Below are 27,416 nucleotides of genomic sequence, written 5' to 3' on the forward strand. Positions count from 1 at the left end.
CGGCCATCTTGGGGTGAGTGTTTATGCCATAGACATCAGCAAATGCTATAAATCAGGGGTTGCTTTTTTTTTTTTTTTTTTGAGAACCCAATTACCAACGCATCTTCTTATAAGGAATTTTTTAAAGAGCCTGGTCCAGAAAAGTATGCTGTTCTTGATATTGGCACTATTCTAAAATAGCAACTCACACAATTTTCCAATTCATTTTGTTACTTTTCTTCATTTCCTGCTCATTGTTGTCAACTGCATAAGCACAGCACTTTAAACATTTTGTATGATTTGCTTTTCGTCCATCAGAGACACCTTATTATTGAACAATTTATCTCATATTTACATAGAAAACTTGTTTCCTCGCCATTTTGAATTTGCAAAATTATCTTGATTTTCATGTTCACCGAGACCGTATGCCTCTTCCTACCAGCAGATTTAACACTCTCTTTGCTTTTGCACTTTCAGACGTGACTGTGTTAGAAATCTTATAAAACGTCTCCACAATCAGCAAACACGGCCTGTAGGACAGTACATTACAGAGAGTGGAAACCACAGGGCCTGCTCATGACCTCCTCCTTCTGTTGGGACCAGCAAAACGGACATGAGTTTGTTTGTGTCTACAAAAATTTGTAACGTAACAGAGTAGCAGTTAATTCACAGTGAAACTTGGATTTAAGGAAAAAACCTAATTTTTGTATATGGTTAATCTGGTCTTCGTACCGTAATTTCCCACCACTGGTTAGCAGAGGAAAATTAACTACATGTCCAGTACAATTTAAAGTTTAGTTCAATCCAATAATGTGTGTTTCCCTTTAGACAGTGTCAGCCTCTTAAATAAAACACTTCCCATCGGGACCTGCTCCATCTGGACCTCTACAATCACACCCAGTGTGGGCCTTGACATGCTTAGCATCCTGAAAGGACATGAAACAACCCTTTCTCAAGACAAATAGCTAGCAAGGCAATTACCTTGCTTAAAATTCATTTTTAATGTTAAAAGATAAATTTTATACCGATCTTTCTTTCTGCACTATTTCTCTTCTCCCCCTGGGCACATGGATGCCTTGGGCCGTGAAGGTGAAGCTGTGTACTCCACACGGCAGAGAGGCAGAATGTCTTCAAAATACGAGCTCTGTCGAGACGTCTTAAGTGCAGGAACTGCGTTCCTCGTTCATCAGGACGACACCCGGGAAAGGAAATTTACCAACCCCACCTCTCCATCTCCACCGCTCCTTTCCTGTAGTGCTTGTGTGTGTGTGTGTGCATGCACACGCACATGTATGTGGTTTGTGCTGCCGTCTCTGAGAATGAAGCAGAAAGGCTGGGGGTTGGGGAGAGGATAGCATTGTCTCAGAAATCAGCCCCATGCAGCAGAAAGGACCGTTGTGTTGCAACTGGTCCTGAAAATCGGATTTGGTGCCAAAAAGTGAGGAAACACCAAGTGTCTTCCTACCTTTGGGGTGTATTTCTGGTATAATATTTAGAGGCATTTCTTTCCGTATTTTGGTAAGGTTTTCCTTTTAGGTTTCAGTGTTGTTGGGAACTTTCATCTTCTTCTGTGTCTTCATAGATGTTTTAAATTTATAGCACCTGCACAGGAGGCAGTGTCAAAATGCCATTTTTCACCCGGAAGTCCTGGACCGCTCGCCCACCCTCTGACACGTCTGCATCGGAGGCCTTCTCTCTGCGCCCTTCAACCTCTTCACATCCCCCTTTCCCTGAAGTCACAGGTACCGTGTGTGCCTGCTATGGGGATAAGTGTGGACTATAAAGCTCGTTATTTACTTTCCAGTCTTCCCAGAAAAACTGCAAGCTCCTTTAAAAGAATAACCATGTCCTACTTTATTCTGACTCTTCAGCAACAAGCAGTGCCTGACACACGTTAGGTATGACGATGGACACTCATAATCTAGGGGTTTTCACATTCCCAGACAGAAATGCTTCCACCAGGCACGAAACCATAATCTTTCAGAATCTTTAGAACTAATTAGTTGCTCAGCCTCACAGAGCAGACACGATGCACTGCCCAACGGGAAGGCGACTGAAGGGGAAGAGAGAAGGAAGGTTTTTATGCCTCACTTTGCTTACTTGCTTACTTGAAATTTGGATACTTATTTTGAATTAATCAAAATTTTCATTAAGCCACAAAAAAAAAATCTCTTTAGGAATTTGAAAGATTTGTGTTTGAACACCCAACAGGCATTGGTGTAAAGTTACACAAACATCTACGGTAGATAATAAAAATAGAAGAAATTTACAACCTCTTTCAAACGATGCTTGTGTCTGAAACAACGTCTTATGAGCGAAACAGTTGCCTTAAAGCCATTAGTTTGTGACAGTTCTGCTACTGCTCATTTGTGTATAAGAATTCAGTCTCTAGCCTGATGCCTTGTCAAGTTTGTCCTGCTAATTTTATCGAAGAAACACAATATACATGCTTTAAAAAATGAAATGAAAAGCGGTAGTGTCCCAGCCCATTCCTCTTCCAACCATTTCTGGTTTTAATGAGTCCAGCAATTATCTCCCCATTCGTAAACAATAGGCTTATCTCGCCGTTTCTTGATCCACGAGGGTAGTTCACTGTCTCCTGACTCACCACCATGAAAAACGGAGACTTCTTTACTCGCATTACCTCCTCCCCCCTCCCCGTCCTCCTGATGTTTCATATTTTACCTCTTCTGTTGGTGACCTTTATTCCCTTAAATAACACACTTAAACCTCCAGCCCTGTGTCGCACCCTGTGGCTGGATCTCCTGACTCCCCACCAGGTAAGGCGGAGCATAAGCAGCCCTACCCTCCCCTTCTCTGCTCCCGGACCAGCCACCCCTAGCTCTGCCAACCATTTATTATGTTTTGTTTTAATGGCCAATTGTATCCAAGATTCACGTGATTGGGCTTGTGCATTTATACTTCAGGATGGGAGACTTGGTAAAGATTGCTCCTGTTCTGTGTGCAGGTCTGCCTCCCTGTCACGTCTCTCCCACCAGCAGGACGGCTGACAGGAAACTCTGCGTGCGTCACGGAGCTTGACAACTAGTCGACTTTACTTTGTGGGGACAGTTGGGGCACTAGACCTGGGCATCTCCGAACGCCACACTGGCATTTAGATCCTAACTCCCCCAGCTGCCAGCGACGAGACCCACGATGACGCACCAGGTGTCGTGACGTCAGCCCGGCAGAGCTGGTACTCAACTCACCTGCCGGTTTCCCATGAGATATCCAGCAGAAATAAAAGGACCATATGGTCACAATACTGTCTCTAATGATAAGAGAACACCTTCACACAAGTCCAGCTGCGTCATCAGTAGGGACGGACCGAGGAATAAATGCCGGGTGTCAGCGGACCGACAGTCTCACAGAAGCTCCCACGGTCAGGCACTGACCACGGAATAAACGGACATCCCACGCCACACACAAACGGTCTTTGGAACTGGTAGGGCCAGGTCCTCCCACCCCGCTTCGTTCACACTATTCCACCTGCGATCAATTGTAGGCGCCATCAAGATATCAGGAAGGTAGCGCTTGTACCTACGCTAAGCCAAGCCAGGTGGCCAGCACGACCGTGTGTCCCCGAAACACGTCATGTGACCCACACGCTCTAAGGAGGTCCCGACACACCTGCCTGAGCACAGTCAGGGACGGAGAAGGTGGAAAACAACAGAGACCCAGCTGTCGCGAGCACGATACTCCTTCCTTAAGCGTCTGTAGTGAAGCGATCGTCTCCGTTCAATCTGCTACAACAAAGCCCCACGGGCTGGGCAGCTTATAAACTACACAGACTTACTTCTCACAGTTCTGGCGGCCGGAAGACTGAGATCACGGAGCCAGCCCTTCTCCAGGTGGCAGACTGCTGACCTCACTTTGCGTCCTCACACGGCAGAAGGGGCCGGAGAGCTCCCTGGGGCCTCGTTTATAAGGACACCCATCCCATTCACAAGACCTCGCCACCTCCCAAAGGCCCCGCCTCCGGACACCAGCACGCTGGAATTAGAGTTTCAACACGCGAATTTTGAGGGGACGCATTCCGTCCATTGTGGCAACCATGCATTGCGTACAAAAGAAATTAGGAGACTAGCGCTGGACAAAGCAAGGAGATGCCTAAGAGCAAACATCTCCAGCTGAAACGTGTGTGAAAAGCTAACAACCACCAAAGCCGCTTGGCTTCCGTGGATCCTGTTCCTCAAAGACAGCTGAGGCCTCTTGAAGAGCTGGCCCCAGACCACCCGCAGTGCCCTCCTCCCACGGCAGAGGGCGCCGGAGGACCGGCCTCGCCAGTGTGGCCGCGGGATGTGAAGAGAAGGGACTGCCCAAATCAGCCGTGGTCCCATGTGAGAACTGCCTTCCACAGCAGGTTCAGGGTGCGGTTCAAGACGTCTGTGACCCCCAAAGCCTGGCCTGTTTCCCTGTTGTTCCTGTAAGAGCAAGAGCAGATGAAATAAAGATTTTGAAGGCCTGCCCAGCTCTGGATGCCGGAATGTGCCCATGAAGGCTCTCGGGGTCCTCACTCTCAGGGGAGTGGGGATGAATCTGAGAGGTGGTTCTCCTGCGGCCGGCTGTAGCACAACCTTCTTCACACTCCAGAACGATACCTTTGTTCCTCTCTGCACACTCAAGATTTTACCGACAGTCTCTGCCCTTAGAGCACGCCACCCCAAAGTATGCCTCTCTGGCATAAGGATATTTTGAGCTGAAGGCAATAGAGAAGAAGCAGACACAGGAACTACCAGGAAGGGCAGGATGATTCTCAATCACAAGACAACTCTAGATTCTGGCCAGCCCCAGGACTGCCCCCGAGGAATCCACGAGGAATCTACGTGACAAACCTCGCTAACACAACCCTCAGCTTCGGTTAGTTCCCCTCTGTTTAGCTTCCCAGAAGCTCAAAGTCCCTTTCCTTTTCTTGTCACTTCTCTACAAATTTATTGTTCTTTGCTAAGATGCTATAGAAGCCCCATTTCTAACCACCCCTCTGAGTTACTCATCAACGAGTTCTCTGTGTGCATGCTCGGGTGCACGCAGTAGTAAATTTCCGACTGTTTTTCTCCTGCTAATCTGTCTTTTTAGCCTAATTTGCAAAGCCCTGGTCAATGAACCTAGTGTGGGAAGAGGAGAAGTGTTTTTCCTTCCCTTCATCTCCCGTCCGTCCTTCATGCCCCTCGTGCTAAACAGAGCTGATCATTATCATTGTCTCTCTTAATTTGCCAGCTGAGAACTAGTGGCCCTGCATCCAGGACAGCACGTGGCTCCCGAACAGCCCTGGATGCTGTGCGTGGAGGTGCTGGGGAGCCAGGCTGGCCTATATGGGGCTGTCTGTGCATGTGGAGTCCCGAGTGGATCCACGGAACTGCCGATTTCTCTATGTTGGATTTCTTTTTAATCCATCTCCTTCATTTTATTTATTTTTCTTTTAAAAATGGTTATTCATTTTTAGTTACACAAGTGAGCACGAATACATTCCCACAGAGCAAACATTCACTGTTAGGCAGAGTGAACTCTTTCCCAGAACCCTCAGTCCCCGTCCCCCCACAGAGGGAACTATGCCCAGTTTGGCTTCAATCCTTCCAGGCGTGTTTCTGTGCGTGGATATTCATACGGTCACACTTATCAAAATACGTGGTTTCACTTTGTTGTTACCTTACAGAAATGGCATCCAACTGTGCCTGCTGACCTGTGACTTTGCCGTTGTTCAGATACTGTTCATGCAACTAATGGACCTGCGGATCCACCTCATACTCCACATCTGCCGTGTGATGTTCCCTAGATGCTCACATTGTTTATGTGAGCAATCTCCTGCTGATGGATGTTTAGATTATTTCTAATTTTTTATCATAAATAATAATTCAGTGAATAGCTATGCATTTGTAAATATTTTATTACAATAAATTCTAGGAAGTAAAATTGCTGGGTGAAAGATGTATACGTTTCAGAGTTCTCATATGGTTTTAAATCTCTCTCAGTCTGACCTCAGGAAAGGTAAGCAAGGGACAGTGAAAGTGGAGAGAGACCCAGGGAGCCCAGACGCACCAGATCTAAGTCAGCTCACACTGCCATGGCAGGCAGAGTCTGTTCTCTTGACGGCGTCTGAAGTGGGCCACACGATGGGTCTTTGAGAACCCTCAGTGGACAAAGGCTACTCAAGCTGTTTTGAGAGCACTGGGCATGGATGGCCATGGTGCACATCAGCAAAGCAGCTGCTAGTCACTGGCAGCAACAAAGTCACCTCTGCGCCAGGATCCCTTCTGGTCCTACAACACGGCTCCTCTGAATGGTAAGGACAATCCTGAGGAAGCAGAGGTGGACACCACCTCAGTCCTACAAAAGAGAGAACAAGGATTTCTAGTCTTTCCTTCAAGAAGTAGCTGATTGACGGACAATGTGCAATGATCCAAGCTCAGTGAGTACAGGCTGCTTAGCTCCTTGAGACACTAGATGACAGCATGTAGACCTCATGCACGCAGCTTGGTGCAGCTTATCCAACAAATGTCCAGTGCTTGGCTGAACTATTACAGGAGATGAGACCGGCCATTGTAAAGCTAATTAAACTACCAAGACGATGCATAAGAAATCAGCTGCACACACAATGGAATGGTATTGGTGCCTGATTCTGACTCAGATGTGGTCATTTTGAGCTGGGAGGGGAAGGGCTCCTCACCTGTAACTATTTCTTCCAAATGCATGCCCTCCATAACTACTGCTGTGTCCCACCCACGGAAGTATGACAACAGGCAAGCACAAACCAGTAACTGAACAAATTGTGGAATGGCATCCTATTCACACAAAGACACACATGATTTGGACAAAAGGTAGGGTCCATATAAGCCCAACACCAGCCTTCATCAGAGGTCAATGAGACGGTGGATGTGGAAGTTTAACCATGACTGAAAGTCCACAGCTAAGGTAAAGAGCATTCTGGGCCATCTCTGCCTCTTGGTGTTAGCTGCTCATATGATGAAGATTCCAGATCAGGTTCAGGGACGCCCTCCCGGTCACCAGCACGAAGGACAGAATAGACAAAAGCCTCTGGCTTCTCCACAGCACTTGGCATCCCCTCACACTGTTTTCGAATTATTGCAAGTGTGGTTAGAAAGGATTCCAACCACACAGATTGACTGCAAATAAACCCAGAAGCTTACCACTAGTCCCGCGAAGATCTTCCTTCCATTCTTCCTGTTTAGTTGCACCCTCTGAAAGGTTGCTCGAAGTTCAGAAATGGTTATGAAGAAGACTGTGGCTTGGATCCTCAGGTAAAACCCTAAAGCTTGCATTCCACCACTTTTCATAATAGTCAGCTTATTATTCAAGAAGAGAAATAGCTTCTTCGGGACCCTGGTTGTGGTCTGCAGAGTTTCGTGTAAATGTAGATCCTCAGTGTATTTATTAGAGCCTGGGGCCCACCACTAGCAAGAACCCTCAGCTCGCCTTCTTGTCTGTCATAAGAAAAAAATTTATAGGACGCCTGTTGCAGTAAGCAAGAACGCAGTATTTATTGGGTTGAGCAAGGCAACCTCTCTGAACGTGCTCAGGACGAGGAAGCTTCTCAGGTCATTGAAATTAAGGGAGCCATAACTCTTTGGACAGAATTCTTTCACTCTGAAAATAAGGATGTGCCAGCATGAAACTACAATTTTTTTCCAAGTGTGTCAGGAGAAGCCACCTTTCAGTTGAATTGACTAGCTCTCTCTCTTTAGAACTGAGCCAGTGGCTTAGGATGAGGCCATTGGTCTTGGACTCAATTGGCTGTTTTTATGATGATCTGGCAGTGGCTATAACGCCTTAGGTATGGACCCAGGTGGGAACATGGACCATGACACTGTCCTGATGCTGACCAGCCAGATGCTTGGCTGCCCGACCTGGGACATGCCTAGGACCCTACGGATGGGCCATCCCAGGTGACCGCCACCAGCTGTCCCAGTTTGATACTGACCTATAAATTCTCCAGAGGAATGACAATACAATGCATTCAGGGATTAACTCCAGGAAAAGAATGCACAAGAATGGATCATAAGATGCAATTTTTAAAACCCTAGCCTTAGTTTAAATATTTGTAATAGAACTGACTTTTCTTGCTTTGAAGTGGCTCTATAATTTTTTGTTTGGAATAATGATTAGTTTTTTAAGTTATAGTTATTAGTGCTAGAGCCATTTCTAATTCTCGAGAAACGAGTAATAATGTAGAACGAAAGCTGGCAAACTAAGGCCCACAGGCCAGATCCAGCCACTGTCTGTTTTTGTACAGCCCCTGAGCAAAGACTGGTTTCTACATTTTTCAATGCTTGGGGAAAAAAAATCGAAAGAAGAATAATATCTCATGACATGAAAATTACCTGAAATTCAATTGTTAGCATCCAAAAATAAAGTTTTGCTGGAACATCACTCCACTCATTAGCCAACAGGCTATCCAGAGCAGCTTTCGTCTCCAACAGCAGAGCTGAGTGGCGGTGACAGAGCCCACGGAGCTGAAATATTTACCATCTGGCCCTTTAGAGAAAAAGTTTGCTGACCTTTACTGAAGAACATGAATTCACAATTATTCTAGTTTTATTATTAAAATCTAACATTGCGTAGGTTCTTTATACAAAATAGACAAAACAATTCCAAAGGGGAAGGGCGTGCGGGGAGTGCTAAAGGGGTAAAGGGGCACATGTGTGTGGCGATGAAGAAAAACTAGACTATTGGTGGTGAACACGATGCAGTCTACACGGAAACTGATATATAATAATGTTCACCTGAAATTTACACAGTGTTATAAACCAATATGACCTCAATAAAATAATTTTAAAAATAAAATGAAATAGAAAAACCAAAATGTTCCAGTTAGCTCCCTTTTTTAATATGCTTAAAATAAGCAAGGAGATCTATTTCACGATTTTGGTCAAGAATTTGTCTGGACTATGTGCAGGTAAGGGTTAGTATGAGATGTTACTTAGAAGCTTGCATTAAATAACTTACCAGTTGCCGTTGATCCCAAAGCTGTTCTAACCTGCTCTGATGAGATGCTACAGGAGAAAATAAAGTTAAAAAACCTAAATAATTCCAACCTAGTTAGCTCCAAATAAACTTTTAAACTGATGAAACTGTTCACGTATATTGGTGGATTGCCCTCCAGAATACAGCACAATTTCCAATCCCACCTGCAGAGAGATCCAGCAAGTTGGCACATTGGCCCATTTCCCCAGAGCCGGGACAAGATTCTTCCCAGTCTGATGGTGAAGGCGATGCCTTTAAAACTTATAGTTTTCTGTTTACTAGTGACCAGGAGCATCTTTTCATGTTTACTGTCAATTTTTGTTTCCTATTCTATTAATTGTCTATTAATATCTTTGGCTTGTCGAAAAATACATCTTAATTTGTATTTCCCTTATTACTATAGAGGCTGAGTGTCTTTTAATGATTCCTGGTCATTTTTTCCCTATTCTGTGAGTTGCCTGTTTCTGTCTTTTGCCAATTTTTCTACTGTGTTGTTGTCTTTTATTAATATTGAATTCTCAAGATTTCCTATTGTTTAGGGGTTTCAAAGTGCAGTCAGTTTTCAGAAAGCAAACAGAATCTGACGCCACAATTTAATTAAACTCGTGTCCAGGCGGGTCCTGGGGTTGGCTTCCTGCCCTGACTGTGTTGTCCACCTACCGCAAAGCACAGAAAATTGCCAGATGACAAATTAGTTATCTTGTCCTGGAAATGGCACATGCCTTTTCTTTCCTCCTCTAAATAAGCTGTTCAAACAAAGAAGGAAATTGATCATTAGAAGTAGCTGCTGGTTTTATCAGCAGGACTCAATTTCAGTCAAAATCAGTTTGGGGCTCAGACAGCAACAGGATGTATTGAACACCTTCTGTGTGTGCGGGAGTGTTGGTGATTCCTTAAGAAGATGCCAAAGGACTTTCTAGACCTCTAGTAAGTGAGGGTGGGGGGAGGTGGAGGGCAGGTGGAGGTACCAAGCAAGGCTAGACCAGCCTGCAGAGGGGAAAAGATTCCAGGAGGGTGCAAACTGAAGCCATTAGAGACTGCTGTGGTCAATCGAGGAAATAGAGATCCACTGACAAGTCCAGAGGCCAGGAACAAGGCCAGGGATAGGAGACAAGCCAGGGTTTAGGGCATGGATGGACCTGGACAGAGAAGAGGGAAGCAAGGCAAGCCCTAGAAGCTTGCTCTTCCAGAGACGACGGTCCCCCACCTGCTGTAACAGCCACGAGACCTCTCACATGAGTCCCCAGACAGAGTGGCTTAAAGCAGTGGTTCTCCACTCTCACTGTGCAGCCCGTGGAAGCCTGGGCCCTCGCCAGAGAGAGGCACTCATTGGTCTGGGGTGGAGCCCAGGCATCAGAATTTTTTACAACCTCTCAGGTTAACCTGAAGCTAGGATTGAGCACCATGAGCGTAAAGAGTCAATCGGCGGGAGTAGAAGAAAGAGATGTGGCCACAGTCTTGTATATGTTTTTCACGGCTGTGCTCAGAAGCCCAGCCTTGGGTGGAGACCTGCTCTGAGCCACCCCAAGTCAGGCCGGAGATGGAAGTCAAACCCGCAGGAAAGAGTCTTCTGCCTAGAAGAACTCTGGTGCCATTAACTCACCCAGGAAACACGGCAGAAGCGGCTGGTAGAAGAGAATGCGCACTGCGTGAGTCCCCGTAAGCACGGGTGTCTGACTACATGTCAGTTGTTCCCATTAGAAATATACATGAACTGCCCAGGAGAGAGCTCTGCTTAGGAAATCTCCAGAGAGAGCCGCTATGGACTGAACTGTGACCCGCCCAAAATTCGCATGTCAAAGGATTTGTGCTCTTATAGGAAGAGACACCAGAGAGCTTGCTCTCTCTCTCCATCCCCTCCATGTGAAGACATGGCAAAAGGTGGCTCCTCCAGCCAGGAAGAGGTCTCCCCAGAAACCCACCATGTTGGCCCCTCGATCTCGGACATCTAGCCTCCAGAACTGTGAAAACACACATCTATATCGTTTAAACCAATATTTTGTTATGATATTTTGTTCTGGCAGGCTGAGCTGACTAACACAAGCCGTGGGAATGGACCAGATGACATGGAGAGAGATCAGAGAGTGAGAGGAGAAAAGCATCCACAAGGGGACCTTGGAGAACCCTACATTCAAGGCAGGGCCGAGGACAGAGAGCCAGGGAGGGTGCAAGCAAGGCGCCAGAGGGACAGAAGGGAATAGGCCTGTGCCGAGAGGGGAAGGGCTTGAAGAAGGTCAGGTGCTGAGCAGAGTCACTGGAGAGAAAGGCCGGCGTGGGGACGGAGAGAAGGCTTCGAACCTTCCGCAGTGAGGGCGCTGGTGACCTCAGAGACAATTCCAGGCGAAGCAGAGAGGCAGATGACAATCACCAGAGAGGCTTTCTTTCTCTTTCTTCCCCTTGTAGGGTGGCTGCCTGGCCCGGATCAGCCCAGCTCTGGGCCCTAAGGCTTGTGGCTGGAAAGTTCTGTACCAGCTGGTCCACCATGAATGGTTTGCTGCCTGCGTCTGGAATCCACACAAGAAGCCAGCAGTGCTGCCTTCAGGCCCAAGATTCGTGGTCAGACTACTTGGTGGGCCCTTTGCTCACGTCCCACGTTACTAGATGGAACCCCATTGGGCTGGAGCTCAGCCTCCGCCCATTTAATGGAATGGGGCCTGGACTCCCTCAGCTTTCCTCTGCCAGCTCCCCTCCTGGGGGCTGGTTCTTGCTGCCCTGCATGAGCTTGGGCAAACCTCTGATTTATACACTGGACACTTAGATGCAACCAAGAACCACAGCCGTCTTCTGTAGACCTGACGCCATTCCACCTGAGGCCTGGCTGGTGGCGGGATGGGACCTGTCAGGATGGCCCCCTTGCTTGGGGCTTTAGTGCAGCCATCCGGTCGGGCTCTGTCAGTCCCCTTCCTCAGCCCACCGCGGCCCCCTGCAGCGCAGTCTGTTCCTTGGCCTTGCGAGCCCCAGTCACACCAGGCGTTGGGGCCACAGCACCAACCACATAGTGCGCTCTCCCTGCCCCCAGACGCGGTCCTAACTGGCCTCCCTGAAAGCCCCCAGGCCTTTGCCAGGACCAGAGTCCTTTCACCACTTGTTCTGGACAATGGGAACAGACACTTCAGCCCATCTGTCTCCATCTCAAGTCAACAGAGAAAATTCATACACTTAGAGTAAATCTGAGCGCTGTCTCCAGGCTGCAGTCTGCCTGCAGGAACACAGACATAACCCCTCTCAGATCCCTCCCACCATATCCTCCCCACGGAGCCCATGCCTGTCTCTCCTGGACCCTGATGATCCCACCAATAAATAAACAATTAGGCTTGAAGCAAGTTTCCGGCTGAGCTGAGCCCACGTTGCCTGTGGCCTGATTTGTGATGAACGATCAGGGATCTTGGAAAACGTGTGCGTCAGAAGTCACCTAGGGAACAATTTCTTGGTGTCAACTTTTTTAAAAGTGATTTCTAAAAGGGCTTAAAAAAAAAAAGCCCACAAGACATCACCACACTCCTTCAGCTTTGCAGAATCCTTTGATATGCTCAGATGAAAGAAACAGTCCTGTGTAATTAATCTGAGCCTGCAGCCGCCTAAAGATGGGTAGTGGACCAAGCCTGGTGGACGCAGGGGAGGCAGCACGGGGTAGCCCAGCCCTCTTGGCAGCCAGGAACAAGGACGGTTAGATGAGACTGCATCTCTTGTCACCTTCCCCCCACAAACGAGGCAGAAATGAAATCCAAACCAGGGCTTCTGCTGATAACCCAAATACACAGAAAGGATACGATCATCCTTGGCCTCAGCAAATCTACTAAACTGCCTCAGTTTCTCCACTGAGACTGAAGATGGATGCAGCCTTGGTGCAGATGCAGTGTTGTCTGTACTGACAGTATCTATACAGACGTGACCTTTGCTCGCAGCCCCTCCCTCCTGCCCTCAGCTGCTGCCCTCCGGGAGAATAGCCAGGAGGGGTCAGCCCTTCAATCCAATATCAGCGTCTCAGAGAAATGATGTTGGCCTTCCTTCCTCAAGCCTGGATGTTGCTAAGTGCCCCCACTGGTCAGATTCTATCTGCTTCTTCAGGTCCCAGGCATTTTTCTTTTATTGCCATATCTATTTTTCTTGGCCTATCCCATAATCCTTGGGTGGGTTAAAGATACAATATTACAAAGAAATGGAGATAACATGGCCCAGGTGGCCTGCCTTACTGAACAGACACAAACATCTGTTCTTGCCATCTCAGTGAGTCCAGCATCAGGACCAGAGACAGGCTAATCACTTTCTGAGTTGCCTGGGCCAGCAGTTATTAGTGGAAAAAGTGATGTGAGTGATGGCAGGGAACACACTGCCCACCGCCCACAGGTGACAGTGGCCACGCGTCAGAACAGGCCAGTAGGAGGCAGCCGGAACATCATGTCCCAATCCTGACTTTGCCCCAGGGTCACTCTGGGACTCTGCGCTCTCTCTGCCTCACCTTCCTCCTCTGCGGAATGAGAACACTGGCTGCTCCCAGGGAGGGCCGGGTTGAGGAGTCCCTAATGAGGGATTGGCAGCAGCTGACAGCTGTCCTGTGTGGAACAGCACGTCCCTGCTGGCAGACATCCCCCGCCTTCCCTCGGAGATCTCAGCCGCTCATGGCAGGCAGTTCAGAGAACACAGACCTCCACAGACCTGCCAGCTCCATGAGGCCCCCTGGGTGCCTGGGGGCCACTTACTGTATTGTTATTGCTCATAACAATATAATGCTTGTGCTTCTGTCTCCTCCAATGATAACTAATTTACTTAGGATATTTCATAAAAGCCAACATCATTGTCTCATTGCAGCTCACCAAACACAGTGGTGTTAATTCCATTAACAGAGCCGAGGTTTTCGATTCAGGGGCTCAGGGCCAATGGAAGTGAGTGGAGTGAGGGGTCGGTGAAGACTTTGCCAGCCCAAAGGGTGGGCAAAGTTCAGCTCTAAGCCAATCTTTTAACTGGCTTCTCTCCCCTTGTCGTCTTGCTTTGAGTCACTTAAATTGGCCCTCTCTTTGGTGAAATTGGACCTGCCTTGGGTCACAAAGAAATCTTCTTGGAGGCAACCTGTGGAAGCTGCATCAAGCATTCAGGAATGGACCTCATTCGGATCACAGGAGCCTCCCCTCCTGCAGTTCCCCGTCTCTCTCCCCACTCCCTTCCCTTCTCCTTCAGACTCAGCAGTAGCAGCCGCTCAGTGCTGGAAACTGTAAGTGCACGATGAGTTCTTAGCTCACAATGATCGTTAGGAGGAAGGGGGAGGTGGTCGTCCCTCTATTCAGGGTTATATGGTCAGAGACCCAGGAACGGCAGATCCCGCCCTGCCATCACGTCTACTCCCCACAGCAAGGTTCTTGGAAACGATACGCGAAGTGCAGTCGCAGAATGAGAATAAACAACCAATTTTTTAATAGCTCTCAGAAGCCTGACAAGCTGAAAAGAGCTCTGTTGAAAATTCTGAGTTAGAGCAGATAGATTCTGCCTGAGACTTTGACAGGCCTGACGATGTCCCCCTGAACCTGAATCTAGGGAGAATAGCTCAGACGGGCCTTGGAGAGGAACAGAGAAAGGAACAGCCCTCAGCTCCCAGTGTTCAACCATCCAACTCCTTGGACCCAACATGAGGGAGGAAGAAGTGGCAGAGCAAGGTGAATGAGAGGACAAGAGAGAGGTGGAACCCAAAGACACACCTTTTAAGGAGCAATGCCCCTCCCACTGGTAATTGTCTGGGACTCTGTTCCACCGCCCAGCAAGCCTGCAGGCCCGAGAAGGTGGACAGAGGGCGGTGCTCTCGAGGAGGGTGAAGACGGAGCAGTGTTCCTTCCCTTACAACCAACATCGTCATTGCTGTTATTAGCAAAGCAAGGCAAACACCCCCAGTCCAGTGCAGCCATTAGAGGGAACCACACCTCACTTACCACCCACCTCCCGCGTCCTGGGTGGACCCAAGGCACTCTACAACCCAAATGGAGCTCTCTGCTCAATTAGAACTTAAGACGACACACTAACTCAGACATCACAGTTCAGGATGCAACTGGGAAGGGAAGGGTCCATTGAAACTGGTCGGAGAAGCCCTGAAGACAAACCTGGGCCCTGGAAATGGAGAAGAGCAGGCGCTCAGCTCCAGGTCATGGAGGAAACGCTTGCTGAGAAATTAGTTCTGGAACTTAGACGGTGAGTGACCTAAAGTCCAGCCAAAAGTAGCAGGGGCGTCCTGCCACGCAGACAGGCCTGCAAGGCCCACCAAGGTTGAAAGGAGGTGGTGGAAAGGGAAGAAGAAGGCAGAAAGGGGGAGGAAACACTGGCGATGAATCCGAGGGGACCAGCAGGAGCTTTGTCCACGCTGAGGACGGGTAGGGAGTGGCCAAGGAAGGACTGTTTCAGGCCGAGGGGACAGTGTGTGGGAAACATGAGAGTTGGTGGGTTGTACCTACCAGTTAAGTATCGCAAGCCAGGGAAACTGGGCACGGACCTGGAACAAAACAGAAGTTTATTTCCCTCTTAGGTAAGAGTCCCAGAGGGGACATTTCTGAGGCGACAGGTCAGCCCCACAGTCTTCACTGATCCGCGCTTCTAACTTGCTGCCCCGCCAGATTCCCATCGGATCGTTGCCTCCTGATCCAGGAGGGCTGCCTGAGCCTGGACACCTGCGTTGAGGAGAGTGACGTGATCAGGTCTGCCATTGTGGACGATCGCTGGACCTGCAACGGGAAGGACGCCTTGGGGAGAAAACGCTTCGGTAAGCCGCTGCAGTAAATCAGGCAAGAGATCATTGTGATCTGAGCCGTGCCAGGCTGCCACTAGCAGAATTCAGGTTGTGATTATCTCTTGCTTGAGTTACTTCAATAGAGGAAAATACCGATGACACGTAAGTGACAACGTGGAATATCAAACAATATAGAATTAAAACTTCTGCTTTCCCCCATTCAGTAGAAGAAGTGTCTGAAGCCCCTCGCATTGAAGAACAGCTGGATCCTGACTGAATAACTTTTTGATGTTGGGACGAAAAGAAACGTGGGAGGTCTCCAAGGACCCACACACACGCACACAAGAAACAAACACAAACATGAGACCTGCGTGCAGACTCGGGAGTGCTGAGCAGTGACCGCCCAGGAGGAGCAGCCCTGAGGCCTGTTGCCTACAGCAGCGTGGCCATAAGCATATGGAGCCTCAGGCCAGGACTGAGCGGGGAAATTGGGCCTGAGACCCCCTACCCAGCACAGATGCTTGACGAAATGCAAAGTCACGCCAACAGTGACACTTAAGCCTACTTTGAGGTCGGAGGACACACAGTGCCCACACAGACGGCTCTCCCTTCCGATACTCATGGTAAGTTCTCAGGATTCCCAAAACCACCCTTAGTTTCAACAATTCGCTGGAAGGGCTCATGGGACTCACTGAAAACTGTTATCTCAGAACTATGGTTTATTACAGGGAAAGGGTACAGGTTAAAATCAGCCAAGAGAAGCAGCACATGGAGTCCAGGAAAAGTACCCAATGTGGGGCTTCCACGGTCCTCTCCCCCTGGCACTGTGGACATGTTACTTTCCTGGCATCAGAGCGTGACATGCACATTGAGGACTGCCGTCCGGGGAAGCTGCCCTGAGCCTTTGGTGCCTGGAGCTTTTCTTCGGGCTCAATCACATTTAGCTGTGTGGCTGACCTCTAGTCTCCAGCCCCTCTCAGAGGTCAGGCTGATAACTTTAATGTCCAGTCTCGTCAAGAGGTAAAACCGATACTGTGTGACCCAGAGCCCCATTATAAACCGCATGGTTCACTATCAAGCAGCCAAAGGCCCAGCAAATGAGCAGGCGCCCAGCAGACACAGCGTTCCAGAGGCCCAGCAAGCACCCCACAGCAGCTAAGGGAAATAATTTCGGCGGGCTCTGGAGTGTAGAAGCTGTCCCCACTTGACTGGTACCTGGCCCCGGGGTGACTAGCAGGGGATATTGGCCCCCAGTCTGAGAGTCCAATAGGGAAGGCGGCCTGTGTGCGCTCTGGACGGGTTAGTTTGCACACGAAAGGCATGCCCCCAGGTGAGTCATTTACTATCTCCACGGACCAGCTAGCCCTGGGAGCGGCAGTCTCTCCAGGGTCAGCAAGTCTCCAAGATGTTGAAGCATTAGGAAACACAAAAAATAAAAAACAAGATTAATCCATTAACACAGGTCTAATACAAGTCTGAGAAAAAGCAAATACAAAAGATGGAAAAGAGAGAGGATTTGAAGAGCTCATGACTGGAAAATTTCCAGAATCAGTGAAAATCATGAATCCACAAACCTAGATGACACGACAGATGCCAAAAAGGGCAAAGAAAAAAGAAACCTACACCTAGATACATTGTGGTGACACAGAACCAGAGAGACAAGAGAAAGTAATGAAAAGTTACCAGAATTGACTGATTACTTTCAAAGTAATGGCAGTTTGACTGAGAGCAAATTTTTCAACAGCAACAACGAGTCGTTAGAAGAGAGAGAAAATTAACTGTCACCTTAGAGCTTGCTCCCAACAAAAGCATTGCTCAAGAATGAGAGGTGGGTCCTGGTTCCAGACAAGATGGAGTAAACACATTTGTCTCTGTCTCAGAGTGAGGGCAGCGGTAAACCACGGACAGACGCACGGAGCGGCCCTGTGAGGAATCTGAAGGGGAAACGGTAGAGAACAGGAAGATTGGGGAAGGAGGCCAGAATTTTAAGAACTGAACTGGCAGTGAGTTTCCTATTTGTTCTCTTTCCAATATCACCAGCCTGGACTCAAAAGCAGCCAAAGCTGGATGAGGAAAGAAAGAGTGCCAGGAGAGGCCCAAGGAGTGGGAAAGGGGAATTCCAAGGGTCGGGGGAGCAGGGGACCCAGGTTCTTTCGTCTTTCCATCCTCTCTCACCCAGCCCTCAGGGCGGTACAGCAGCCCCTGACAGGCGCTCGTAGTTCCCAGGGAGAGGAATCCTTCCAACCAGGGGAGAGGACAGGGCAAATTCACGTTCCATTGTTCCCCTCTGACCTCCCATTGCTTGTCCTTGGGTGGAGATTCAGTAAAGAGAAGTAGAGCAGAACAGGGAGAACTCAGGCCCCAGGTTTCTGATCAGAAGAGTAGGAACAGGGACCCCAACACACCAGAAAGTGTCAGATCCTGGAGGAGAGAGAGCTCCCACGACGTGTGTATAAGCCCTGGGCTCACCTGCAAGCTGTGCAGCCGTGGGTCTGACTCTGAGGAGTAGGTTAAAAGCTTTGAGACTCTGCTGCAAGGCAGGCCAGTGCCCAGGTCCCAGACTGGCCGGGCACACGCAGGACAGATCCAAACAGCCCTGCAGAGGCTTTGCAGACTGACTAACATATAGCCACAGTATACAGAAAACAGGCCAAAATGTGAGGCCTGAACCTACCAGGCCGACTGTCTGCTTTAAACTAAGTCAACATTCTCCTTAGGATTTAAATTAGACTCAAAGTCTTATAATGGAGAAAGTTCGCACAAACAAATCTTCACTTAAAAAAAATTTCCAAAGAATAAACTTCAGCAAGAATGAAATTTTTCCATGAAAACAGACTAGGATGCAAGAAGGAAAGGTGAAAAAACAAGATGATAAAATGCACGTAAATCTTTTTTTTAATTGTGTCATGTAAGGAAGGTGGCACTTGGATGGAAATGTAGCTTGAAGTCTCCATGAAGAGGCCACTTTCCTGCACAGCCTGGGTCCTCTGGGAGAAGACATTTACAGCCAATGCTCGTATCAGGGGATACTCCAGAAGAGTGAAGTGTGCAGTCACCTCTCCCCAGAGACAACCCAGAGTAACAAAGACAAGGACCTCCTCTTCTCCCTGAAGGAGATTTGCTTCATTCCAGGATAATGAGAACCATCCCGGAAGGGGAGGGTGCACGGATCCCAGCAGCTCTCTACAGGGTCAAGGGCTCCTAATTCAGGATTCTTCTCCTGAAATGCCCTCACTGCATGTACATGTACCATGAGACCCTCACCATAGCCCCTCAGGGGGGTTTGGACTTAAGGAACCAGCACCATGAAGTTACTCTGGCTGCTGCTTTTCTGTGAAGAGTAAATGAAGCTTGTCTCCAACCCAGGGGTCTTACGTCTCCTGTTGAGACTGGAAAACAGTTAGTTATTGATGATTAGGTAGCTAGTAACTAAAGTTTTTTCTGTTTTGCAATTATTGATTATAACTTTTCATTGTTCCCCCTCCCATTGTTAACCGTGCTGCTGAGGCAATATGCTATCTGACTCCCACCAGGCTCCTGTAGATAGCATCTCCCTGGAGCCTGGGTTACCATTGTAATGGGTGTGGGAGCTGTTTTTCAGGAATTAGGACCCCTTGTCTACTTCAGGCTGGTTGAGACCACCAATCCATCAACTGGGCTCACGCAAATGTCCCATAAGTGACCTTTTGACGTCAAGAGGCTAAAAACTTGAGCTTCACGTCATGGCAACGCTGCCGTTTTGTGAGCACGCATCCTGTGAGAGGCGTGGAGTCTGACCACACTTGTGCAGATCACCAACTACCTCTCCTGTCCCCACCTGCCGTCACCACACTTCAGACCATCTTGCCCTGCACCCCACAAATATCCCTGAGTCCCCACTTTCAGGGAGGTGGATTTGAGACTCCTTCTCCCACTTCCTCGCTTGGCTGCCTTGTGATTAAACGCTCTCTACTGCAGTCTGGACTCGGTGTTTGGCTTTCTGGACAAGGGCAAAAATGAACCCGGTTCAGTAACGCTGTCAGTGTTTGTGTGTATGACTATGTCCGGGGGGATACTGTGATTTACAATAAGAAATATAAATTTGGTCTTCATCTGGTTTCTGGCTCACAGCTCCCAAAACCCTAGGAATTTGCTAAGTGATAAGAGCAATGAGAGCATCTTCTGTTATAATGTTTGTTCTTTTGTCATAATGTTTGTTCTTTTGTCCTCAGTTCCTGAAATCACTTCACAGCCGTAAAGGTGAAACGGGTGTCTTGATATTCACAACAAGCCCCTTTCCACCACAACTGAGTTTACGTTAATGAGGTGACTTGTAGAAATCCCCTAAAGATGGGAGATGCTGCTTGCCAAGGAAACCAACCTTGAACAGAGGGTTGGAACTTTCCCTCGACCTCCAGGGAAGTTGTTTAATCACCAATGGCCAATGTCTAATCAATCACACCTGAGTAATGAAAGCTCTATAAAAACCCAAAAGGACAGGGTTCGAGAGCTTCCAGGTTGGGGAACAGAATGCTTCCATGTGCCGCTCTGTGGGACCCAAGCTCAACGGGGGCAGAAGCTCCTTGATTCAGGACCTCGCCCTATGCATCTCTTCACCTAGCTGTTGGTTTGTATCCTGTAATATCCTTTGTAGCAAGCGAGTAATCTCGTCAGCAAGCTGTTTTTCTGAGTTCTATGAGCCACTATAGCAAATGAATCAAACCCAAGTAGGGGGCCGTGGGAACCTCTGACTTATAGCCAGTTGGTCAGAAGCACAGGTAATAACCTGGACTTGTGATTGGTGTCTGAAGTGGGAGCAGTCTTGTGGGACTGAGCCCTTAACCTGTGGGGTCTGATGCAATCTCCCGATAGACAGTGTCAGAATTGAGTTGAATCGCAGGACACCCAGTGGGAGTCTGGAGCATTGCTTGGTGGTGTGGGAAAACCCCACACGCCTTCAAATTGGGAGCAGAGTCAGTGTATCACATCCTTCACAGTGTCTGATGTAACAGCAGTCTTTAGTGTTTACGTTAAAAAATAAAAAGGCTAAAAATTTATGAGCTAAGCATTCAACATAAGAAATTAGAAAAGAAGAGCAAAACGAATTCAAGTAGAAAGGAGATAATGTATTTCATTTAATTTAAGGCACTATTGATGGTATGCATTTGTTACCACACAAAGTTGGGGTTATCTGTCCAATGTGCATTAACAGCCAATTAATTACGGAGTCAGCCTTTGGGAAAAGAGATCAGCTTTATTCTGCAAGGTCAGAACAGGGGGTGTGTGCCCTCATATCTGTCTCCCTGATTCAGGATTTGGGGCGAAATTTAAGGGGTTGGGAAGAACAGGCTGGCACGTGGACACGCTGGTGGGACAGGTTTTCTTTGGTGGGCTTCAAGCATTTATGGGAAGGTTTTAAACATTTATGACTGGGTTGTAAAATTTATGACAGGGTTCTAAACATTTTTGATGAGGTAGGGAAGGAATATTAACACCAGATCTTCCTGAATGAGGGACCCCTGGCTTCTGATAAGAGTCTGACTTTCAAGTTTCCGGTCATGTCCCAGTCCTTGGGTTCCATGGGGAGGAGGATCCTTAGTTCCACAGTCGTTTCATCAAGATTTCGTCTTTTGCACATGCTCTGGCTACGTAACTTTGCAGATTTTTTGAAAGGTAATTCTTAATCACTCTGTTGATAAGAGACGAGGTCAGTTGAAACAGTCCTGGAGGGCCCGTGGTCACACATTGTTATTTGCACACTTTTACTCTTAGACTTGTTTAGAAACAGTTTTTCCCATGTATTATTCAATTATTTTTCAACTCCCAGTTGTCAATGTCAGTGATTTTCCCATATAATACTGTTTTCTGTGCTCTGAAGAACACAAGTGATGTCGCATTTCTTATGAGAGTGTGCCACTGTTGCCTTGGGGATTTTGTTCCATTCTACAAGTTTTGATGCTTATGCAGAGGATTGACAAGGGTGTCATGGCTGTTACTTGGCCAATAACAATTAAAAGCCACGTCCGCATTTCAGATATCTTAAAATAAGAGAAACTATATGTCCTAGAATCAATAAGATATGAAAATAAAGATAAGATCAGAAATTTTCTTTTTTTTTCTATTTTCTAGTGAAACAGAAAAAAAGGTATAGTAGAAAGTATAAGCAAAGACGAAATGAGTTTTGTGAAAAGACTGACAACAACCTATGGAGAAATTAAATTAAAAATGAGATTGAGGCTCAATGTTAGTAACAAAAAAGTAACCATTACTGCATATAGAGACAGATTAAAAAGATAATACCACGAATAACTTTATGACAGTATGTTTAAAATTTTAGACAAAATAAACAACTCATACAAAAGAAAACTTACTAACATTGAATCAACAAGAAATGTAGACCCTGAGTTTTTTCATAAATATTAAAGCTTTTAAATGAGTGATTAAAAGTATTCCCACGGCACAGCCAGAAGGACCTATAACTAGAATATACAACTATGTACTGGGGGGCTTTGGGGAGAAGAAGGGGAAAAAATGAAGAAGATTGGCAACAGTTGTTAGCTCAGGTGCCAATCTTAAAAAGAAAAAATCTTCCCACAAAGAAATCATCAAACTCCAATAGTTTATGGGAAAGCCCTATCAAACTTCCGAGAGACAGATCGTTGCAATATTTCAGAAACTCTCCCGGATACTAGAACGGAGAGAACAGTCCTCAATTTAAGTTGGCTGGTAAAATCATGGCATCAAAACCATACAAGAATGGTACAAAAAAGGAAAACTGTATGACAATCGTACTGTGAACATAGGTGCAAAAATGCCAAACAACATGTTAGCAAATGGAACCAAGAATTTAAAAGAGATAAAGTGTCAAACCTAAATTGGACATATGCCAGAATGTATTAATACCAAGAAGATCTAAAAATATAACTAATCGTGTTAACAAATTAACTTAGAAGTCCTCTCAGTAGGTTCAGGAAAGACATTTGTCAAAATTCTGCGTGTATCTATAATCCTAAAAAAACCTCCCAACAAACTAGGAACAAAAGAGAACTTTTTCAACTTGCTAGAGGATATCTCCATAATATCCAGTGCAAGCATCATTTTTAATAGGGAAACATAAGAAGCATTACCTTGATGAAAAGGAGCAAGACAAGAAGGCTCATTGTTATCATTTTAATTCAGCATTGTACAGGAGCGCCTAACCAGCACAGTTAGACAGTAAAAGCAAATTAAAGGCAAAATACTGGAAAGGAAAAATGAAAACCATCATTATTTAAGGCAATATAATTATCTACATAGAAAATTCAAAGGCTCTACAGGAAAATTATTAGATATAATAAGAGAATTTAGCCAGGAGGCTGACTAAAAGATCAACATACAAAAATTAATTATATTTGTGTACACCAGAAATCAATAACTACAAAACATACCTTTTAAAAAGTATCTATAAGAGTTACAAAAAACAAAAGATACTTAGAAATAAATCTAAAAATGATATATGAGAGCTATAGGGAGAAAAATTTTAAATGTCATTGGAAGACATTAAAGAAAGTCTAAATGATCGTTGAGGTAAACTACGTTTATTAATAAAAAAATTTAATGTCATGAAGATGTCAATACACTGCAAATTGATTTATAGATTCAATATGATTGATCAAAAACCCACAGATTTTTTTCAGGGAACTTGAAAAGCCAATCCTAAAATGTGCACGGATGAGCACCAGTCAGGAATAACCCAGACCCTCCCAGATGTCCTCACAAGGCTGCGGCGACCGAGCATAGCAGACACCAAGATCTATTATAAAACTTCAGTTATTAAAACAGTGTGGCATCTTCAGAGAAGTAGATACATTGACCAGAGAAACAAAACAGAGACAGTAAGAACAGATCCACGTGCATGTGGAATCCTGAGTGTGTTACAGAGGTGGCACCGTAGATCATGAGAAGCAGCCTCCCTTTGCCTGCAGGGGAGCTAACAGTAGGTTGGCCATGAGGCAAAATGAAATAGGACTCCTGCCTTTGGGATCATCAGTTCCACCTGGACTGAGGACTCACATCTGAAGGGCCAACCTTCAAAACTGTTAGAAGAAAATGGAGGAGTAAATCTTTCTGACCTTGAGGTATGGGAAAATTTCTCAAACAAGATATAAAAAGCTATAACAAAGAAAAGAGTGATAAATTTGGCTACATTAAAATTAAGAGCTTCCTTTCATCAAAAGACGCATAAAAAAGTGAAAAGGCAGTCCAGAAGCTGGAAGATCTTTTCAATACAACTTAGCAGTCAAGGATTAGTAGTCATAATATATTTTTTCAAACTTCTTTAAATCGGTAAAAAAGAAAAGAAAAGATCCAATAGACCGAGAAATAACATGAATAGGAATTTCACAAAAGAGAAAATGGTGACTAGACATATAAAAAATGCTTAAACTAATTAATAACGAGAGAAATACAGATGAAAACCACAGTGAGCGAGCATCTTACACCTGTTGGATTTACAAAAATTAGGAAGCTCAGCAATTCCCAGTGTTAGGAGAAGACCATAAATTTATGAGAACTCTCATACTCTGATGGTAGAAGTGTAAATTGATGCAACCATTTTGAAAAACATTTTGGCACTATCTTATACATCAGTATTTAAATTTTCTAGTAACCGCATTTAAAAAAGTAAAAAGAAACAATGAAATTAATTTTAATAATATATTATATTTTACCCACTATATCCAAAATGTTATCATTTCAATGTGGAATCAATACAAAAAGAATTATTAATGAGATGTCTTGTGTTCTTTTTTCATATTGAAGGGGATCAGAACACGCCACCCCAAAATATGACATTTTGGCATAAGGATTATTTTGAACTGAAGGCAATTGAAAAACAGCAGACTCGGGAGCTGCTCTCTGGTCTCTGCTTTTCTGCCTAAAAGTAGGGCATAAATTTCCCTTTGTAAAGGGGTCTCTCCTCCCCTCTCCTGTACCAGGAAGAGGAGAACCATTCCTATCACAGGAGACAGCTTGAGTCTGCACAACAAATCTTACCAAACGACCCTTATCTATGATACATTTCCTAGTCATCTTCCCACAATTTACGTTCCCTAGGAGCCCAAACTCCTTTTTCCTCTATCTCGTCATTTTGCCATAATTTTTTGCTCTTTGTTAAAACAGTATATAAGCCCCCAAGTCTAACCATCTCTTTGGGTCTTCACTTCTGTCCTTTGAAAACCCCACGCATGTGAAAATATTAACATCAATAAAATCCGTATGCCTTTTCTCTTGTCAGTCCGTGTTTTGTTAGTTTAATTCATAGGTCTCCATTTCCTGAACCTCAGAGTATTTTCCTCCCCTGCAATAAGTTTTCAAAATCCTTTATGTATTTTTCACTTACAGCACATTTCAATTCAGAAGCTAAGTTTTCACAAGAAATACTTTATCTCTATTTATATTTCATAAAATTCATAGTTGAGAAAGTAGATTCAGAGACCAAAATTGTTCCAAACATACTTAAGAGTTTTCCCATAACCACATTGAGTTTCAGTGTAAACTTGATGTAAAATCAAATTAAATATTCAGTTCCTCATTCATGCCAGCTGCACTTCACGTGCTCAGGAGCCACATGTGGCCACACTATTGAACAACCATAGTCTTGTAACGTTGAACACTTGTATGTCCTTTGGCCCAGTAAATCTACGCCTAAACAACTTCCCTATAGCGCCTACGGTTCTCAAACTTCAAGCATCAGAATACCTGAAGGGCTGATTAAAACACAGATGGCTGGGCCCCATCCCGGAGTTTCTGACTCAATGAGTCTGGGATGAGGCTCAAGAATTTGCATCTGTAACCATTTCCCAGGTGACAACTGGCACTGCCCTATATGTCATGCACACGAAAGTTCATTGCAGCTCTGTAACAACAAACAACTAGACACGATCTAAGTGTTCATCATCAGAAGAATGGATTTGTGTAAAGTATGATACAAGCACACAACAGAATACTATACAAAACTGAAAATTATGTGTTGTTGTCAAATGGAATAGTATGGATCAAATGATATCCATCAATGGAAATAGAACATTGATGTTTTTAACAAAGCAATTTCAAGAAGATTACAGACAGTATGGTGTTCCTTTTATAAAAATCAAAAACAATATATTATTTGGACATAATTAATAAAACCATTTTTATTTTAAAAGCAAGGGAATGAAAAAGATTTTATTGCTCCGTTATCTCTGAAGGACAGTTTTGCTGGATAGAGTGTTATTGGTTAAAGATTTTTGTCTTTCAGAATTTTGAATATGTTGTTCCACTCTCTCCTAGCCTGTAAGGTTTCTGCTGAGAAATCCACTGAAAGCCTGATAGGGGTTCCTTTGTAGGTTATTTTCTTCTGCATTGGTGCCCTTAATGGTTTTTTTTTTTTTTTGTCATTGACATTTGCCAGTTTCAGTATTATATGCCTTGCAGTAGGTCTTTTTACATTGATGTAATTAGGAGATCTGTTGGCTTCACATACTTGTAAGTCCAGTTCTTTCTCCAGGTTTGGGAAGTTCTCAGCTATAATTTCTTTGAACAAGCTCTCTGCTCCTTTCTCCCTCACTTTTCTCTCTGGAAGACCTATATGGCTTTTCCTAAGTGAGTTGGATATTTCTGAAGAGTGCCTTCATTTTTTTAAAGTCTTAGTTCTGTCTCCTCCTCCACATGAGGCATTTCTATATTTCTATCCTCTAAATCACTAATTCTGTCCTCCATATTGTCAATTCTATTTTTTATGGTTTCTAGATTATTTTTTACTCTTGATTGTGTTCTTCTGTTTGGGTTTTTTTTTTTACAGTTTCAATCTCTTTGGTGAAGTATTCCTTCTGCTCATTAATTTTATTCCTGAGATCATTTAACTATTTTCTGAGTTTTCTTGTAACTTGTTGAATTTCTTCATGACAACTATTTTGAATCCTCTGTCCTTTAGGTTGTACATTTCTGTGAGTTCAGGCTTGATTTCTGGAGACTTGTCATTTTCCTTCTGCTCTGAAGTGTCATTGTAGTTCTTCATGGTGTTTGATGAATTGACCCTTTGCTGGCACATTTGTGCTATCAGGTCACAGATTCCACCTGCCACCGCTGCAGGGTGGGGCCAGGAGCTGTGTTTTCTGATCCCACCCTGTCTGCTGGAAGTTGCCAGTAGGGCTGCTCTGTGTCATGTGCTGGCTGCAGCCACTTCACAGGTCACACACACACATGCACAGGTGGGACGTCTGTGGTCTGCCAGCAGGTTGCTCTGGTGCGGGACCACCATGCTCAGCAGGGGCCTGGCTGAGCTGCTGCGCTAGGCAGGAGTGGAGGGGCACTTTCTTTCACACATGGGCCCACTCTGTGTTTGTGGGCAGCTTGGTAGAGCTGCTGAGCCTGGTGGGGGCTCCTTTGCAGGGGCTGAGCTGCCCCACTCAGTGGGGAGTGTTCCCATGCACAGGGCTGCCACAGAACGATGGACACTCCCATGGGCTAGACAACTCCAAAAGCATTCATGTAGGCTGGGCTGCCCCTGCCTCCTCTTACAGCTGCACCGGCCACTGTGTGAGGACCTGCAACCTGGATCACTGCCAGGGATGAGGAGGGGTGCTCACCCAGCTTCACTGCTTCCCAGGAATCCAGTCCACCCACCTTCAGATGCACAGCTGAGTGGATGGCTCAGGCATCCTACTGTGCTGTGCAGGGAATCCTCTGCTGGTTAATACATGTCCATTTAGCTGTAACTTAGCGAGGAGAGACAAAGGGAGCAACTCACTCTGCC

At 45.8% G+C, this 27,416-nt stretch overlaps 2 long non-coding RNA genes across 3 annotated transcripts; one reads left to right on the forward strand and one right to left on the reverse strand.

The window, feature by feature from the left end:
• Window positions 1-5,741: 5,741 nt before the first annotated feature.
• LOC139075197 (uncharacterized) lies at window positions 5,742-13,562 on the reverse strand. Its single transcript, XR_011525349.1, has 3 exons — window positions 8,316-13,562; window positions 7,125-7,418; window positions 5,742-6,303 (listed from the first exon to the last, which is right to left on the reverse strand). It is a non-coding gene; the product is annotated as an uncharacterized lncRNA (long non-coding RNA).
• A 1,166-nt stretch (window positions 13,563-14,728) lies between these two features.
• Window positions 14,729-24,916, forward strand: LOC139075196 (uncharacterized). Of its 2 annotated transcripts, none has more exons than XR_011525348.1 (3): window positions 14,729-15,132; window positions 15,464-15,697; window positions 15,889-24,916. It is a non-coding gene; the product is annotated as an uncharacterized lncRNA (long non-coding RNA). The 2 variants fall into 2 exon arrangements; XR_011525347.1 differs by having other exon boundaries at window positions 15,552-15,697.
• Window positions 24,917-27,416: the final 2,500 nt, after the last annotated feature.

Source organism: Equus przewalskii, chromosome 13, assembly GCF_037783145.1.
Source record: "Equus przewalskii isolate Varuska chromosome 13, EquPr2, whole genome shotgun sequence".
Taxonomy (NCBI): Eukaryota; Metazoa; Chordata; class Mammalia; order Perissodactyla; family Equidae; genus Equus; species Equus przewalskii.